Here is a 19,631-nt window from a genome sequence, read left to right as displayed (position 1 = left end):
GTAGATTTGGGGTAGAATGTTCTGTAGATGTCCATTAGGTCTAGTTGATCTATGGTGTTGTTGAGCTCTCTTACTTCCCTGTTAATTTTTCTGCTTGGATGATCTATATATTGCTGAAAGTGGAGTATTGAAGCCCTCAACTATGATGGTGTTAGTGGTTATTTCTGTTTTGTTGTCAAGTAGGTTTTGTTTTATGAATTGTGGTGCACCTGTGTTTGGTGCATAAAGATTGATATTGCAATATCCTCTTGTTGGATCATTCCCTTGATAAGTAAGAAGTGGCCTTCTTTGTCTTTTGTGATTTAAAGTCTATTTTTATCTGATATCAGTATAGCTACACCAGCTTGTTTCTTATTTCCATTTACTAGGAATGTCATTTTCCACCCTTTCACCCTGAGTGTCTGTCTTTAGCAGTAAAGTAGGTTTCTTGAAGACAGCAGATTGAAGTCTCAATTTTCTGATCCCTTGTGAGCTTATGTCTCTTGATGGGTGAATTAAGGCCATTAATATTTAGGATAATAACTGTGAGGTTTGATTTAGTACCTGCCATATTGCAGTGGTTTATGTGGTTTGGTGTTTTCTTGTAGTTTTTAGTTTTTTGTTCCTTCTCTGAATTTGGTTATTGTGATTTGCTTCTTGTAGGCACTTGAGGTTGGCTATTTGACTCTGCTGTGTGTAGAATTGACTGAAGTACTCTCTATAAATGTGGCTTTGTGTTCATATACTTGTATGGCTGATTTTTATGGTGGCAAGTTTTTCTTTCATTATCTATTATGAGGGATATTTTTTGCTGGGTAGAATATTTTGTGTTGGAAACCATAGTTCTGAGACTTCAGTGTTCCATTCCAGGGCCTTCTGGCTCTCAGGGTTTCCATTGAGAAGTCTGAAGTAATTCTGATGGGTTATCTTTACATGTAATGTGGTGTTTCTCCCTAGCTGCTTTTAGGACTTTTTCTTTGTTACTGATGTTTAGAGTCTTAATGATAATATGTCTTGGAGAATTTCTCCTTTGGTCCAGTCTGCTTGGAGTTCCATTAGCTTCTTGTAATTTGATGGAACTTTCTTTTGAGAGGATTGGAAAGTTTTCTTCAATAATTTTGTTGAATAAGTTCTCCATGCCTTTGGTCTGAATTTCTTCCCATTCTGGTATTCCCATGATGCAAATTTTGGAGTGCTTAAAGGTATCCCACAGTTCCTTCACGTTCTGTTCACAAAAATTTTTGAACTTATTCAAATTTTTGGACTCATGAACTATCTCTTCTATTTTTTCTACCAGTTCTGAGTTTCTATCTTCCACACAACTGACTATTTTTGAGAGCTTCTATAGAGGTTAGGACTTGTTCAATGTCATTTGCATTTTCTTTTGCCTTTTTATGTATAGTATCCATCCCTCTCTCGAGTTCCCTTTTCATGTCATTTTCTGATTTTCTTAAGGCTTCTTGCATCCTTGCATTTATTTATGTCTTCATTGAGATTATTTATGTATTCATTGAGATTAGCCAGCTGATTATTGAGGTTGTTTTTTTTTTTTTTTTCCTTTCTCCAGATCATCTAGCTGTCTTTGGAACATTCCCTGGTTCTATTCTATTAGGTCTAATCTTGTGAGGATAGTATTCATACAATTATTGGACCTTTGTTATTTTTCTGCAAGTTCTGCTAATTGTTTGGCCAGGGTTGCATAGCTTTTATCTTTATTTTGGGGTTCTGATCCTGTTATCTCTTCTACATTTTGATTAGAGATTTCCATTGTGGGACTAGGCAACATTGTTAGATTTACTCGCATTTGATTTTATTCCTTTTGCACTGTGATCTGCCCATCACAATGTAGGAATATTATTTAATTTAGGAGAAAGCTATAGTTTATGCTTGAAGTGTTTTCACTGATTATTCCCTTTTTGTTTGATTCATTTAGGCTTTTGATAGCATTGGAGCCTGTGTGATCAGATGGGAGGAGTCTGTGAGGCTCTTGTAGGGGCCTGAGGACCTAGTGAAGGGACTCATTGGCCACTTGTTTGGAATATGGGACTGCATGGTCAGGTGGCCTGATGGAACATATGGTAGGGGGAATCAGGCAAAGCATACTGGTGCTGTGGCTCAGGTGGGGTAGGAAGGAGGATGGAATTGCATAGTCCAGTGGTGTGGCAGGGTGAGGAAATGGGACAGAGGAGTACATTGGGACCATGTAGCAGTGGGTGGATGGGACTGCGGTATCCTGCGACACATCAGGGCTGGGGGAATGAATCTGCTGTGCATCTGGTGATGCAGTATTGGGGAGGGTGCAATAAGGTGGCAGTCCTGGTGTTGCAAAGAGGGAGGAAAACTGAAGGAGGTTGGGGGAAATGCTAGCCTGCTGGCCTGGGTATGCATAGCTTACAAGAAGTGCAGGAGGAGCTGGTCCAAGCCTGGTGGGGCAGCGGCTGTGATGGTGTTCATGGCTGAGATATAGGTGCTATTGGCAGGAACATTGAGGGAGGGAGAGAGAAGGGAGGGAGGGATGGGGGAATGCTAGCCTGCAGGTAGTACAGGAATACCTGGTCTGGACATGGAGGGGCGGCAGCAGCTGGGACAGTGGTCATGGCTTGGACAGAGGTCCCAGTGGTGGGAAAACCAAGGGACAGAAGGTAGGATGCTAGCCTGGGTCCATGTAGCCTGAAGGAAGTACAGGAAAGCTTGTTCTGCAAAAGGTGTGATGGCAGCTGAGATGGCAGTTGCAGCAGGAATGGAGGTCCTGGTGGCATAAAAACTGAGGGAGGTAGGGGATTATGCTACCTTGGTGATATGAGTCTGCTCAGCTTGCAGGTCGTGCAGGAGGACCTGGTCCACCCACAGAAAGGTGACAGCTTGGACTGCCAAAGGTCCTGGTGGTAGAAAAAGGGTAAAGAGCCAAGGGAGTGAGGAAGGAATGCAAGCCCACTGACCTTCAGGTATTTCAGGAGTGTAGCAGACAGCTTCAGGTTTGCTGAGATGAACTTCCAGACCAGGCACAGTTATGGAGGAAGGGATTTATTAAAGCTTACAGATCCTGGGGAAGTTCCATAATGGCAGAAAAAACTGGCCTGCTTTCACATGACCAAACACAGAGAGAGAAGCACAAGCCTAAAAGTCAAAAGCTACACAGCATAGCACACTTGAGGAACTCTAAATAGGCATACTTTGCATATCTTTAGATTGAAATCTCAAACCCACCACCACACCTAAAGATCTACCCAGTAACACTGCCTCCAGCCAGGTGGCTGCAGATGCAAGCTACAAACTAATAAAGCACTGTATATATTGGGGGCCATCTATTCAAACTACCACCAGAAGAACCTGGGGGCAAAGCAGCTGGTTGAAAGGTTTGGAGGATTGATGGGCTACCTGAGAACATGAGGATCAGCAGACTCCCTACTTTGCTTTTCTGTGCCTTCCCACTGAAGTTCTGCTAGGATCTGCAGACCCTACAAACCCCACTGATCTTGCTTTTCCTTCTCTGAAAGGTGAAGAATGGTTAGGCAGATGCCATCTTGAATGGAAGTCCCTATTATAGCTTTGTAGTATAGCTTTAGATTGAGTATGGTGATACTTGCAGAGATTTTTTTTTTTTTTTTTTTTTTTTTGCTGGGGATATGTTTGGATATCCTTGGCCTGCTGCCATCCCATATTAATTTTGAAATCATTTTTTTCTATATCTATGAAGAGTGATGCTGAAATTTTCATTCATATTATACTAAATGTGTATATTGCTTTTGGCAAAATTTCCATTTTTACAATGTTAACTCTGCATAACCAGAAATGTGGGGGGCCTTTCCATCTTCTCAAGTCCCCCTCAACTTTTTGAAAAAATATTTTCTTATTTATTTATTTATTTGACAGAGAAAAAGTGACAGAGAGAGAGAAAGAGAGAGAATTGGAGCATCAGGGCCTCTAGCCACTGCAAATGAACTCCAGACATATGCGCCCCCTTGTGCATCTGGCTAACATGGGTCCTGAGGAATCAAACCTGGGTCCTTTGGCTTTGCAGGGAAAATGCCTTTAACTGCTAAGCCATCCTTCCAGCTCTCCTCCTCAATTTCTTTCTTGAGTATTTTTATGTTTTCATTATATAGGTCTTTCATATCCTTGGTTAGTGTAATTCTAAGGTATTTGAATGGGGGGAGCTACTGAAAATAAGACAGCCATAGATGCAAAGATCCTGAATAAAATCTTTGCAAACTGAATTCAACAGCACATCAAATGTATTATCCACCTTGATTAAGCAGGATTAATTCCAGGAATGCAGGGATGGTTCAACATACAGAAATTGGGCACTGTAATGCACAACATAAAAAAACTCAATCATGTAAAGAAGGCCTTTGACAAAATACAACATCACATAATGATCAAAATGCTAGAGAGAATAGGCATGGATGAATTATATCTCAACCCAATAAAAGCTATACATAGAGCATCTAAAACCCAAATAATATTTAGCAGGGAAAGACTCAGGAGTTTCCATTGAGATCAGCAACAAGACAGGGGTATTGACTCTTACCACTGCTCTTCAACATAGCACTAGAAGTCCTAGCCCAAACAATGATACAGGAGAAATAATAAAAGAGATATCAGTTGGGAGAAAACAAAGAAGTTAAATTAGCTCTCTGATCACTCGGGAACTTCAGCTGTGGATGCCTCACTGAATTCCTCCAAGACAGAATACATACCTTCCCTTCACAGTAAGTCACTGAATTTTTAATGGCCACGAATATCAGCCCCTGGATAGCCAACCTCCATAGAACTGTTCGGGACACCCCAAGCGATCTACTGGCCCCCTCAGGAAGTAGTCTAAGAGAGCTCTTCACCCTCATGCCATCCACACATTCCTCCTCTAGATGTCCCACTCATCCCCAATTATCCTCAATCTTTTTTATCCTTCCAGTGTCCAGACTGAAGGGTTAATAGCCTTCCCTGAAAACTAGAGGGAACTAAAGAATGAATAACTAACCTTAAGTTTAGAAGGCCATATAGAACTGTTCTCCCTAGACAATTCTTCCCAAAAAGCCTATTCTGAGCAAATAACTTTGATGCCTTATCTACTTCCCTTGGACCTGCAGCTAATTCCATCTGTTTGCTTTAGGATCATCCTTTTAAGTTTGAACCCCAGCCTGAATTACTGCTTCAGCCTTCATCCCATGGGAAGGTTGATGCCCCTCACTGTACCTCTCAATATACAGACTTTCTGTAAAATAAAATAAAATAAATAAGTCAAATTAGCCCCATTTGCAGATGACATGATCCTATAGATGAGTGACCCAAAAGTCTCCATCTCAAAACCTCTATTTTTACTGTTTTTTGTTTCTTTGAGAGTGATACTATGGTCATGCTAGGGACTCATACCACTGCACATGTACTGCACATGCATGTGTCACTTTGTGCACCTGGATTTATGTGGGCATTAGAGAATAGAAACCAGGCCAGCAGGTGCTGCAGTGAAGTGACTTTAACCACTGAGCAATCTCCCTAGCCCTCTAAATTTTACTATTTAAGGAATAACCAAAGTGCTTTCTACAATGTCCTTATAATTTATATTACACCAGTAACTATATGGTGCCCGTAAAGCCTAAGTACCCAGGTTTACTTCCCCAGTACCCACATAAGCCAGATGCACAAGGTGCCACATATATCTGGAGTTGGTTTGCAGAGGTTAGAGGCTCTGGCATGAAGATTTTCTCTCTCTTTCTCTATCTGCCTGTTTCTCTTTCAAAATAAATAAATACTAAAAAAGAATGTTTGATTTTGTGATTTTACTCACCATAATTTCTTTACTAATAATGCGTTAGATATGATGATACAATGCTATTAATAAGTGTAACAAAACCTACAAAGTAATGGTTCCCAGTAGAGAAGTGAGTGACACACAAAATATGAAGCTGCATCATTAGCTTAGAGATGATAAAAACATACTTCCCATTATACCAAAACACTACTATTGGAGAATCAGGCACATGCCAAATCCTAAAGATGTCAAAAAAAAAAATAGTCATTCTTGTTAGTTTTTGCTTGTGAGTCATATTGAATATTATGGGTATTGGGGAGGATTTCTACCTTCATGTCCTCCTAAACCTCTCCACACTTTATTCACACTGTGCTCTACCAGGAATATGTCTTCCTTCACCACTATTTTCCACATGCACTTCATTCTTTAGAAAAATGAAGGAAATGGAGACTTCCATATTCTAGTGAAAGGGATGAAAGACACTTGAGTCTCCATAAAAATAATTTTGAGGGGCTGGAGGGATGGTTTAGTGGTTAAGGCATTTACCTGCAAAGCTGAAGGACCCTGGTTCAATTCCCCTGCAATGTTAGCCAGATGCACAAGGTGGCACATGCATCTGGAGTTTGTTTGCAGTGGCTGGAGGCCCTGGCATGCCCATCCTCTCTGTCTGTCTCCCTCTCTCTCTTTCTGTCTCTCTCTCTTTCAAATAAATAAATAAAAATAAAACTTTTTTAAAAAATAATTTTGAGTACAAAGCACACCCTTCATGTTTGACTTTTACTTGATTGCCTCCTCTTCTACAATACCTCCAAAATCTGCTTCTTTTCATTCTGCCTTCCCAAGTAAACATAGAAGAAATAATCATAGACACTATTATCTCACTTCTATATGGCCCATGGCCTCTGAAATGTAGCAAATAAAAAGTAATATGGTATATCAGAAAATTATCCTATTCATAAAGCATAAACTTGTAGTGATACTAATGTCTTCGTTAATACATAACAGATAAATCAAGCTAAAGTTATTTATCCCAAGCCAGTTATGATAGCCTTGATAGCATATTCAGGACACTGTTAATCACAGTCTATGTTTGCCTGGTTTGTTGGACACGAGAAACAGAAAGTGATAAACAAGTCTATGTGGTTAACCTCAAGGACAAATTTACTGGAGACTTTTTTCCTAGCATCAACAAACAAAATAAAAAACCACATTTCCAGGTGGGCTCATCTTTTTATATTATAGCTTACAATTTAATTTGAGTTGAGCATAACTACATAGAAATGATCTCATTTACCTTCATTCTCTGTGGAAAACCCCAAGATAATTTTGTTGGTACTAGATATCTCACAGAGTCAGTAAAAAACTACCTGGTATCTTTATACTATACACCATGGAGAAGCATAATACATTTTGAAAGTGATGTGGGTTCATATTCAGAGTACTAAGACTAATCACCCTTTAATTACTGAAATCACTATGTATTCAAAATCCAAATGGTTCTTGAAACTGACCAATACAATGTGAAGGGTTCCAACTACACAAATAATTGGATTTCTGTAGTGGATAATCTTCCCTCAGTTGACAAAACAAAAACAGCATACCTATTTAATAATATTTTATAATATAATATACAATAATATTTAATAATACTAGATCACTGCAGTCTCTTCTAAAATGACAAAGTCAAGTTACCTAAACTTTTCAGATACTGTTGTAGTTACCCTCATATTGCTGCAACCAAACATCAGACCGAAAACAGCTAATGGGAGGAAACAATTTATTTACTTTGGCTCACAGTTTTGAGGTAAAGCATCATGATGCCAAGGGAAAAAAATTGTTGAGGAGAGAGTGGATGTCATCTCCTGACATGGCATGTAAAAAACAGCAACAGAAGAATGAGCTGACCTCTGGCAAAGAACTAGCTATAACATCCCTAAATCACCTCCTAGAAACAAACCTTCTCCAGCAAGGATCCACTTCCCAAACTGCCACCAGCTAGAGGCCATGCATTCAAACCACATGAGTTTATGGGGGGCGTACCATTCACATTTCCACAGATACCTTACATTACTTTTTTTTTTTATTTGAGAGCGACAGACACAGAGAGAAAGACAGATAGAGGGAGAGAGAGAGAATGGGCGCGCCAGGGCTTCCAGCCACTGCAAACGAACTCCAGACCCGTGCGCCCCCTTACCAAGTAGATATAAATCTATTTTCTCTCATTATAATCTTTAATTTCTGGTAAATAGTCAGATAATTTACAGGTTTCCTTCCTCTTTTTTTTTTAATTTTTTTTTTATTTGAAAGCGACAGACACAGAGAGAAAGACAGGTAGAGGGAGAGAGAGAGAATGGGCGCGCCAGGGCTTCCAGCCTCTGCAAACGAACTCCAGACGCGTGCGCCCCCTTGTGCATCTGGCTAACGTGGGACCTGGGGAACCGAGCCTCGAACCGGGGTCCTTAGGCTTCACAGGCAAGCGCTTAACCGCTAAGCCATCTCTCCAGCCGTCCTTCCTCTTAAGACAATACTTTTCCCCTTCCCAAGGCAGCCTCTTGGTAAGGCGAGTAGCTGTCCATGTCCCTGCAGGCCTCTTAGTGTCTCACCCACTAACCTAGGGAGCAAGCAGGTTCTGTCCCCACTGGCTTCAATCTGACATCTCAGCAGTTTCATCCACGATCTATTCTTTCCTTAGAGAAAGGAATTGTGACTTCACATAAACATGTCCCTCCCTGCTGTCATGGATCCCTCCTCTTTTCTAATGGCAGATATACATTCCCTGGGGTTTCACTCTGGTTTTCTGGGAATTCAGCATTAAAAATCTTTCTCCTTCTTCCAACTGGAGACATTGTATTTTTAAAAAAATACTTTTCATCCTATGTGGAAAGAAGAAGACTTATGACAGATTTCTCTGAATTCTCCTTTACTGACACTCCTGCTCAGACATTTTTGTTTTACATTGAACATAGAGCCAGGGATCCTGAATTCACACTTGTAGTTGAGTTGTGCACAGTATTGGAGCACAAATGTGAATTTAATTTGATAACAACTCCTTACAGTTGTGACATGCCATAATAGTTACCTTTGCATTGCTGGGACAAAACACCCAACTAGAAGTGCCTTACAGAAGGAAAGGGTTTATTTCCAACTCACAGTTTCAAGCGGCATTTTCATCAAGGCAAGGGAAGTATATTAGGAGGAGGAAGCTGCTGGTATCAGCAAGGAGGAAAAGCAAGAGTAAGCCAGATAGCTCTGGCAAACAGGTTGGATTATAAAATCCTAAAGCCACCCCCAAGTAACACACCTCCTCTAGCAAGGTTCCACCTCCTAAAGTCTCTGCAAGCTGGAAATTAAGGATGAGGGGTCAGTCTTAATCTCAATCATGTGGGGCTCTAGGAGACATTTAACATTCAAACCGCCTCACATGCTCATGGATACATCATGGGCCAATTATTGTAATCTTCCTCTTAAGGACTTCCAAGAGGAAATAAAGCATAAAACCTCACAGCCTTTAGCTTTTTAACTCAATCATTTTGTGTTCCTCCTTTTTACCTTTCTACAATCACCTTCTAGGGCATGGTCAAAGAGGAAAATTATAGGATTTTAAACTTCTTAAGAATATGTCTATGACAAATTTACTTTAATGTTATTTATAGTATTATATATAGTGAACCCTCAGTTACTTCACTCTTAGCTCACCTTCCTCCTCTCTGCCTCCTCCCACTGCACATACACTCTTCTTTTGCCTATCAGAGCTCCTGGTTCTCCAGTCTTCAGCCTCCTGGAATTATACTAGCACCCCCTGGCCCCCAGCTCTCAGACCTTAACTTGCACTTGAAATTGTAACATCCAATATCTTGATTTTCAGCCCTTCACACTGAAATACAACAACAGCTCCCTTGTTCTCTAGGAAGAGGATTATAGAGCATAAATTTTATCAGCCTTCATAATAATATGACCCAATTCTCACTACAAAATCTCTGTTATATCTTACATGTCCTATTGGTTCTAATTCTCTGAGTAGTTGATTTCATAAAATAAGAAAAACTGAAGTGCATGTTCTTCATGTAGGTGAACTTCCAAGTGATCAAGGTTTTTTCAGGAGAGTTATATTTGACATGTAGGATGTATAGCTAATATGAGTTCCCTTGGGCCTAGAGAGATGGCTCCGCAGTTAAGGCACTTTCTCTCTCCCTCTCTCTCTTCCCTTTCTTTTGCTTTCTCTCAAATTAATTAATTGATTGATTGATTAAAGAATTTTTAAAAATGTAATGAAAGAATGCTTTGCACTAGCAGCAATAAAACATAAAGAATGAGTTCTTCTTTCAGGTTGGCCACCAGAAGTTAAACAAAGTTGAGAGAGATGAGGATTCAGAACACAAACATTTTGTTCACTGGGGAAATGATGCAGTGGTTAAAGGTGCTTGTTTGAGTTGTAAAGCAACATAGAGGCAATGTAACCACACACACTCCTGTGATCACAAGGAGTCTACTGCAATGGAAGGTACACACAGGCAAAAACAAGGGAGATCCTGTCTATAAAAGCAGGAGGAGAGGACAAATACCCTGAAGTTCTCCTCTGACCTCCATAAGCACCATAGTGCATACACATACATAGATAGAGAGAATTGTTTAAAAAGTTATTCATAACCAAGCTACTCGAGACTCTAACACCTTCTTATAACTTTACCTAACTCATTACATCATTTAAAGAGTCTAGATTAAAATGATGATGTTATTGGTCTTATATCTTAATATTATTTTTTGATCATCTACTGAAACTCATCAAGAGTTATCACTTTCCCCCCTCTTTCCATTCGCATACTCTTGTATACTTTCTGTTCCTGACATTAAAAGTAACATCCTCAACCAAGTGGGATGGTGCACACCTATAATTCTAGAGGGCAAGGCAATAGAATCATAAGTTCTATGGCAATCTTAGGCTGTATAACAAGTCCTTGTACCATGAAAAAGAAAGAGAAAGAAAAGAAAAGAAAAGAGGGAGTAAGGGAAGTGGAGATGGAGAGAAGGCGGGAGGGAGTGAAGAAGATACCTTCTACAATGAGCAGTGACATCCATCAGCATGTTTCCCACGATGAATTGTACCCTAAATATAGAAAATTATCCATGTTTGCACCTCCACAACTTAGACACTTTTTAGTTGCCTTCAAAATCAAATGAGACTAAATTGAAATCACAATCCTCTAATCGTTCCTACAATGACCAATCTCCCAGATACTGAACCACATTTTAACTACAGACCTAAATATACCCAAAACATTTTGATAGATTTGGATATTTGTAATCCCCTATAGCTATGGCATAATATTTGGATATAGCTTGGTTTTGTTTTTTTAGTAAATCCATTGTTCACTTAGATTTCAGAAATTGTATTACTTTTTCTAATGTTTTCATTATGTCATCTACATCTCTTACAGTACCCATTACTGATCCTGCCTCTCCATAAGACTTATTTTCTCTCATCAGAGAAAATACCTTGATATTTCTTGGAAAGTCATCTTTGTTCCTGGCCAGTTGTCTCATTCAGTTTCTATTGATCCTATTTCTGAATTCACAGATAGGCAAATCCTCCAAGGCAGGGCTACATCCCACTGGCAGCACAGATATTGGAAAGGGCACAAAAGCACCTTCAGAGCCAGCAATCTTCCTTTCTGTAGGAAGCTATCTGTGTCAGGAGCTAACACCAAGAAGATCACAGCCAAAAAGAAAAAAAAGAAAGTCTGAATCCTGATGGCATTACTTGAGCTCCTGGATATCTAGCTATGCCTAGAAAATGTTTTCCCAAATTTTAGTTACAGATATGTGCTACTATCTCTTTTTCTTTTTTCTGTTGCCTATTTCAACTGAGTTTTGTATCACTAAGACATTAAAGATTCCTTTAAATATATCACTGCATTGTTTCTCCAAAATGTTATAATCTTGTGTCATAATAGTCAAGAACAGAAAAAAAAAAATCATTAAACTATCTCAACAAAGGTGATTGGAACAATTGTCCATTAGTCCAATAATTACTAAGCAAAAAATTACATTACCCTAGCATCTCATGGCTCAGGGGGAAGGCTGTTGCAATCTTTCAGGTAAAGCAATAAATATTAGCAACATTAAAGTAAACACGTAGTCATAGATGGTTAATCCATGTACCTATTCTTCAAAACTGGCTCACCATACAGCAAACCAAATTACCTCCGAAAGTTTCAATTGTACATTGTAACATTTAATAGATTGTTAATGTAGTTTAATCATCTCATTTACATTTTAGGACTCAGTTTATTCATCCATTTATTCAGTTAAGAAATATTTATTGGATACCAACTTGAAACTACTTATTTTGTTATTTGTAACAGGTACAATATCAACCTAGACGAATAAGGGCTTATTTTGTCTCTTGACCCAAGTGGTTTGCTTTTGTATTCATTGCTACTTATTTGACAAGATGGATAAGATAAAGAAAAAGGATGAAAATCTTTACAGCTAAATGTCATCACTTGTAAAGGATTTTACTGGTAGCCTAGTGAAATGGTACCTTTAAATGAATGAACAATGTAAAATTTGAAAATTATTTGTCATTTCTATTTTTTTACAATATCCTCCTCATATCTTCTGATAAATCATTGATAATTTGTCATATTCTGAATTAATAGACTTGTCAAAGATCCCGGGTTATGATATTCATTATATTTCAAAAATTGTCACATCTCGAACATTTTTTTTTGTCTACACAGGGATTGAAAGAGTCCATCTTATAGAAGTATCATCATAGTTCATGTCAAGTGTCCTAATTATTGATGTGGAGTGAAGTCTTTACTGATCAAAAGATCATAACAAGTTTTACTTTGGGAAATTCAGTAAAATCAAGCAGTCTTTGAGAGTTACATTATAAAGCATGGTTTCAAGACTCAAAAATGTAGATCTTCTTAACTATACCACCAACCACGTGAAGGAGGGAGCTATTTATTGCTCATAGTTTCAATCATGTCTTTAAAGGCAAGGAGAAAATACAGTAAACAAAGCAGGAAAATATTTTTGGTGTGTAGCATAAACACGCAAACAATTATCTTAAAATGTAATCTTCATGTGACTTATTAAAGTAGATTACATTTTAATGTGCATTGCAATTTGCACATTATAGGAAGCACTCTATATGCAGTGTTAACTGTGTGACCAGCCTGACAACCTGCGCAACTGAAGATATAAAAAAGAAAAAACCCTCTGCTATCTTTCTCTAAATGGATGTATTTGGTGTTGATAGTCAGATACTGTTTTCACCTTTATCCCAGCTTGTTTCTGACCCAGTGGGTTAGTGTTAATCACCACTGTAGGCACCAATAATTTCCCCATATGTGGAATTTGATAAGTTAGAGGACCCACTTCAATTCACGAAGATTCCAGCTGGCTATCCAGTTATCGCTATGGACAGCTTCAAGCACATCCATGGCTGGCCTTGTATTCTTAGCTTTATCAAGCTCTTTGCACTTTTTGTCTTTTATCTCTTAATTGAGACCTGACTGCAAGAAATGCCTATCTCTTCAACTGGGTTGCATTAAGTATTAACTTTAACTGCTTTGGGTACTTGAGGTACAGAAGAGGGAGGGGGAAAAAAAGCCTTAAGAAGCTATATAGACTGGAAAATCTTCCCAAATCTCTATTTATAAAATGTGTAAATGCTACAGTGTTTTTTTTTTAAGTAAATAAATCTTTATCTCTTCTCCAGGTTTAAAAAAGAAGTGTTTATGTTACCAACTGGAAGAAAGTTTATGAACCCTCCATTGTATTTGGCAGTAATAATAATCCTTCAATTCTGGCCCAAAGAGATAATGTTTCAGGTGAGTAAATAATTCAGTAACAATGGGTGAGAAAGAACTCCATACTTTATATCTCAAATGTCTATAGATGGGATTTTTTTCTAAAGGATATGGAAATGCATTTTTATTTGAGCCAAGAATACACAAATCCGAGGATTTGGGATAAAATAGATTATAACAGTTCTAAGTCATGTAATTTCCCTTCCTATGCAGTTTCCATTTCTAAATATCACCCAATTTGTACCATTTCATAAATTCCTTGTGGTTCAGCCCATGTCTGTTTTATCTTTTTATCCCCATTTTCTGCACATAGGAGACAATCACCAAATGCTGACTTGAATAGCATTTGTTTTGGGTCTTTCTTGGCATTTTTGAAATTTTCCTGTGGCTTCTTAGTGTGCTCATCTGTGACAGATGCCACATTGTGCCGTCACTGGGGCTCCTATGATGATTGTACAGATGTAATACTTGGAAAGTATATATCACAAAGAAAACAATAGTTTTAGACAGTAGCATTAAAAAGCAAAACTCTGGAGAAGAGAAGAAAAACAGTAATTTACTAGTCTCAATGTCACTAACTGAAACAGTGATGTTCAATTTTTATACCAACAACTCAAAACTGAGAATAAATGATAGATAATAGTAGTTAGGTACCAATTCATTAAAAATAGCTTCAAACCTGAGTCTTAATGTGAAACAACTCCCTGAGAATCAGAAAATCAGATTAAAGCAATTCATTACCATCATGATAGGCAAAACTTGAAATCAAATTCAGGCAAAGAAGATTATAGAAATTATACTGAAAGATATGATTGCTTGTATATGGTATTTTTAAATGTTACTAATGATGAAAATAAATTTCTATTGTGTATAATTCTAGCTAAAATTCAGTAAAAGAAGGACTGTAAGTTTACAGGTGCTATAGTAAGAGGCATCTATAATTTTCAGATTTTCCAAGCAGAATTTATGGCTAGAGTTGTAAAATATACTCAATTGTTATCATTGAGCCATCTTTGCCTGAGAAGGAGATTAAAAGAAAACAGCCCTAGATTTTTACAGATAAACAAAGTCCAAACGGGAAGGAATTCCATTGCACACATCTCATGTGGTAGCACAGCACAATAGAAAGTCTGTGATTTAATGGTTACTCACTTATTCATCCCATGAATTTCTATAGTGCCCATATGGAGGCATGAAGGTAATAACATGTGCTGCCCACACAGTCCTCAGAATATGTGACATACCACACTTCATGTAGTTTAGAAGTGAGCAGAATTAAAATTTGAGACAATAGAATTTTGTGAATTGTGTTAGCGATCACCAAATGATACATTTTATTTGCTATGTATAGTCCCTACAGTCAAATCTGGATTTTTCTGTTGAAGTTTCTAGTTCATTCCTTGGTCAGATAAAGTCATTTTCCCTTGTACTCACCTACAACAAGCTTAATCTCTACAAGAATACAAAATACCATCAGTCAAATTCACTAAGAACCCTACATTTGTTTCAAGAATAAATAACATTATCAATAAAGGGTTAACACTTCTTTCCTGTAGACATGTAGAATGCATGAAAAAGAATATATTTCTCTTTTTCCCTTTAACCTCAAATTCTAAAAGTTGCCATCCTCACTTAAAAGTAAAGACAAAATAATTTCATTTTATTGATTGCTTAGAGGCTCATAAAATTTTATCTTTGGGTTACTTTTTCACTCACTTAAACTTGAGACATTAGACTAGTAGACTGCCACAAACTCATAAAATCTCTTTAGATACTTGCTGCCTGGCTGTGTCTATTGAATGGAAGTTTGTAAGAATCAAGCTAACGGCTTCAACAATAGAAAATATGAATGTTACTAATAGATAATTTAGGCATTCCCCTCTCCCCACCACCACTGACGAGAATTAACATGAGCTGTAATAAGACAGACCCGAGATCTTATTCCTCCTCTGTTATAAAAGCTTCATTTTTCCGAAGCCATGGGCTGGCTGTGGTACACATACTTTAAAATCTGTGCTTAAAATACTCCCCATATTTTGGAGATAAAACTTCTGCAACTCATGACTAGGTGGACACTTGTATTATTGTCAGTTTCAAGAGTTAAATATTCCAGCAGGACTTAGTGACTAGCCAGCAGTACAGAATGCCTGAAAAACCCCTGCACCAATATTGCTCTCAAATCGGCAGCAAGTGAACAAGGGACATGAAGGATGCCTCAGCCCAGTAACCTATCCTTCCTTCTCTCCTGGGAGCCACTTGGCCAGCTTTCATCCTCATAATTATAATAAATTTGACATTTCATAGATAATATTGATTTCTGTATTTTAGCATTTCACCATAGGTGACAGTCTAGCGTCAAGAATGAAATTTCTATTGATCTCCTGCGCATTAATCTCTCATGTGTATGTGATCATTTTTATAAGACCTTTTACTGCACATAAATCAATATTTCATATTTCCAGCTATGCCAGAGGAGATGTCATATTTGTAAACTGTGAGTTGACACCTGCAATTCCTTCCTGTTCAGCTTCAAGTGCTCAGGAGCAGTCGATGCGGGGTTGGGGAAGGATCAGCTCAAGAAACGAGGCAGATGAAGGGTGCAAATGTAGACGAGCATCATTAGCTTAATGAACAAAGAAGCCACATAAGGGAAAGAAAGTGAAATAATGTTTCTTCTTTTAAAAAAGAGCTTCTGTGGACATAAGCATCTGTAAGACAGGTTGAATTTCCATGCCTGCCCAACACCTGATAAAAGATTTAAACATCTGTTTTCATAGGAACAGTAAAATCATTTTAAATAGTGGTTTTAAAAGAACTGTTAAATTCTGTTATATAAGAAGGGCACCATAATTTCAAGGATCTTTAACATAAATATATGATCTTTTCACCCACAACTCTAAAAAGGTACACAATTGGATTAAGTAGTATGGAGTATTATATGATATATATTTTAATTTATTCATATCTTTGAAATGTTATCAAATTTTTCTATTAATTTTCATATTCAATGATAATACATTCAAATCATATAGGGATAATCTGATTAATTAAAATAAAATAGTACACTGAATATAATCCTTTTTGTGTATATTTTACTGCTGGATAAGAATGACAAGATTTTAAGAGTACATTTTTCACACTAAACATGGACACTAAAATTTTATAAGCATAACTGTATCTTCCTAACCTCAACAGCATATAACAAATTATTACACATTCAAGTATAATCTTTTGATTTATGTACCCCACTCATATATAATAATTTTCAAAAGTAATTCCTACCTATTAAATAATTGGAGTTTATCTCTGTGATGTATTTTAAGGGCTTTGAGAATAAACCAAACTACTAGTCACAAATAATTCTATTTGGATGTTGATATGTCTATCTATAAATTGTCCCTGACTATTCTTACATTTTCCACAGAGGTCATTGAATGCAAAAGTCAATTTGGACATGGTCTAATATAAATGAAAAGGAATTGAGAGTAGAATGCTACTCTGCATAGCATTAACATTTATTCTTCACAAAATTGCTATTCCACATATATGTGGAGAAGTTCAGAACTTTAAACTTTGTGCAATAAACATTTCCTGAAGGTGAAAAAGATGCTTTTAATTCAATAAAGTGTTTGCTCACTTAAAAAAAAAAAAAACTACCTTTCCCAGATAAAAATGGACTTGGAAATGTCCACTTTCTAGCAATTTTCTTTACTCACTATTGACACTCTATTAGTTCAAATTATATGTCGTTTCACTAGAAAGAAATGCAGCTCTTGCTTATTTTTTAAAGGCCAATCCTTTTTGCTGGTTTCTGAAACATGTTCATGGCTGTAAAATATGTCAGCAAATGACTGTTTTAACATGATGACAGACACATTATCAGAGTGTGATTGACTCTTGTATGAGTAAGTATATTTCGACAGTTGTCTCAATTTTTGACTGAAGGAGCACAATTAAAAAACTACAGTGAATAATAGTAGAGTATTGCTCAAGAAAAGTCAGCAGTCAAAATTATCCTTATAGATACTTCAGTTTTCTCAAGTTCCAAAAAATTAGTAGCAAAACTTAAATATTAAAAAAAATATTTTGCTGGAGAACAAACTAACATTGCAAAGTATTTGACTGTGGATATTCAAAGGTTAGAACTTTAATATTAAATTTACTCAGTTTGGTGCTCCCTTTCCTACTTGACTTTCATTGTATGCTATGAAATTTTATTTCTTTAAAGGAAAAATTTCTGTGGCCTAAACTCCAGTGTTTAGATGACCATTTATATTCCTTACTAGTATGTCTTCCTCAAGTTGAAAAAAAAGTAAAAATTTAATCTTTTAGGGAAAATCATTCTTCCAATTTTCTAAAGAGAAATTTTTCATTAGGATAGGACATATAAAGTACTGCCTCTTCCCAAATTATAAAAAAGAATCTTTAAAATAATGTATCGTAATGATTTTACTGTTATGTGGGTTTCTGTTCATTTGTTGTGTTTTACATCATTTTCCCTCCTCACATTAGTTAATAAACTTCAATATTTCAAAATCCACAGAAACAACATGGCATCCGCTCCCATGCTTCTTTCCTTCATTGCCTAGGTATAGAATCTACTATTCTGTATAAGGCTGCTTTGTCCATTCATTTGGTTCTTAGGGTTTGTACTCAGCTGTACTAGAATTTTAAGTATTTATATTCATTCCAGTTTTACAAATTCAAAATCTTTTCCCTTGTTAATATTCCCAAGGCCCATAGTCTGTATTTCAAAATCACTACCAAATAAGCTAATCTTTATGGGATGAATGAATAACTCAATCAATAACCCATTGAAATATGATACTTTAAAAATGAGAGATGTCATTAATTCAACAATGAGGGTTACATTTTATAATTTATAAATTATAATATGTATAATAATACTGTAAAATTAAGAACTTTAGTATCATTTTAATGAAATATTATTTACCATCAGGCAATCGTTTGACAATTAATCTTAATAGTGGAATGTAAGGATTTTTTATACCTTAACCCATATGTAAATAATATTTTTTTCAATTTGCAGGTGCTCTGTAGATTCACTGTTTTAAGAATATATGTGTTATTGCCATTTTAATGTAGTGGAAACAAAAACTCTGATGATTGCAACTGGGTATATCTTTAAGATTGTACAGTCTGATAACAGTATTTTTAGTAAATAGTGTATAAAGATCTTTTCTTCATATTAACTTCCTAAATATAAATGCTCACTGACCATGATATATTTTTATTTTAAAAATCCTAAGGAAAAAGAATACAGCAGAAAGCAACACAATACCAACCTCAAATCACATTACAGGGTAATAGTAATAAACACAATATGGTGGTGGACCAAAACATACATATAGAACAATGGAATAGTATAAAGGATTTGTACTATTATTCTAGGCATAGTGGTGCATGCCTTTAATCCCAGCACTTGTTTGGCAGAGGTAAGAGGTTTGCTGTGAGGTCAAGGCTAGCCTGGGACTACAGAATGAGTGCCAGCTTAAACTGGGCTATAGTGAGATCCTACCTTGAAAAAAAAAAGAAGAAGAAGAAGAAAACAGAGGTTCCCGAAATTAATCCACAATGGTATGGCCACCCAATCTTTGACAAACAAGCCAAAAATATTCAGTGGAAAAAGACACTTTATTCAACAAATGGTGCTGGAAAATCTGGATATCCACCTGCAGAAAAGTGAAAGTAGATGCATATCTCTCTCCCTGTAAAAATATCAAGTCAAATGCATCAAAGTCCTCAAATTAAAACAGAATGCACTAGTGAAAAAAGAAAAAAACAGAATAAGCTCTGGGATATAGGCATAGGTAAGTATTTTCTGATCAGGACTTTAACAGCACAGAAAAAATAAGCCCAATAATCAACAAATTGGACAACATGAGCTTAAAAGTTTTTGTGTAGCAAACATCAACATCATCAAACAGAACAGAAATTAAAAGTAAAAAAAAAATCAATTTGTCAATTACCAAATGGGCTAATGATATGAACAGACAGTTCACAAAACAAGAAATAGAAACGGCTAACAAGTATTTAAGAAAATATGCAACATTTGGAAA

Source organism: Jaculus jaculus, chromosome 4, assembly GCF_020740685.1.
Source record: "Jaculus jaculus isolate mJacJac1 chromosome 4, mJacJac1.mat.Y.cur, whole genome shotgun sequence".
In the NCBI taxonomy this organism is placed as follows: Eukaryota; Metazoa; Chordata; class Mammalia; order Rodentia; family Dipodidae; genus Jaculus; species Jaculus jaculus.
The sequence above is the reverse complement of the archived record's forward strand: the minus strand, read 5'-3'. Positions refer to the sequence as shown.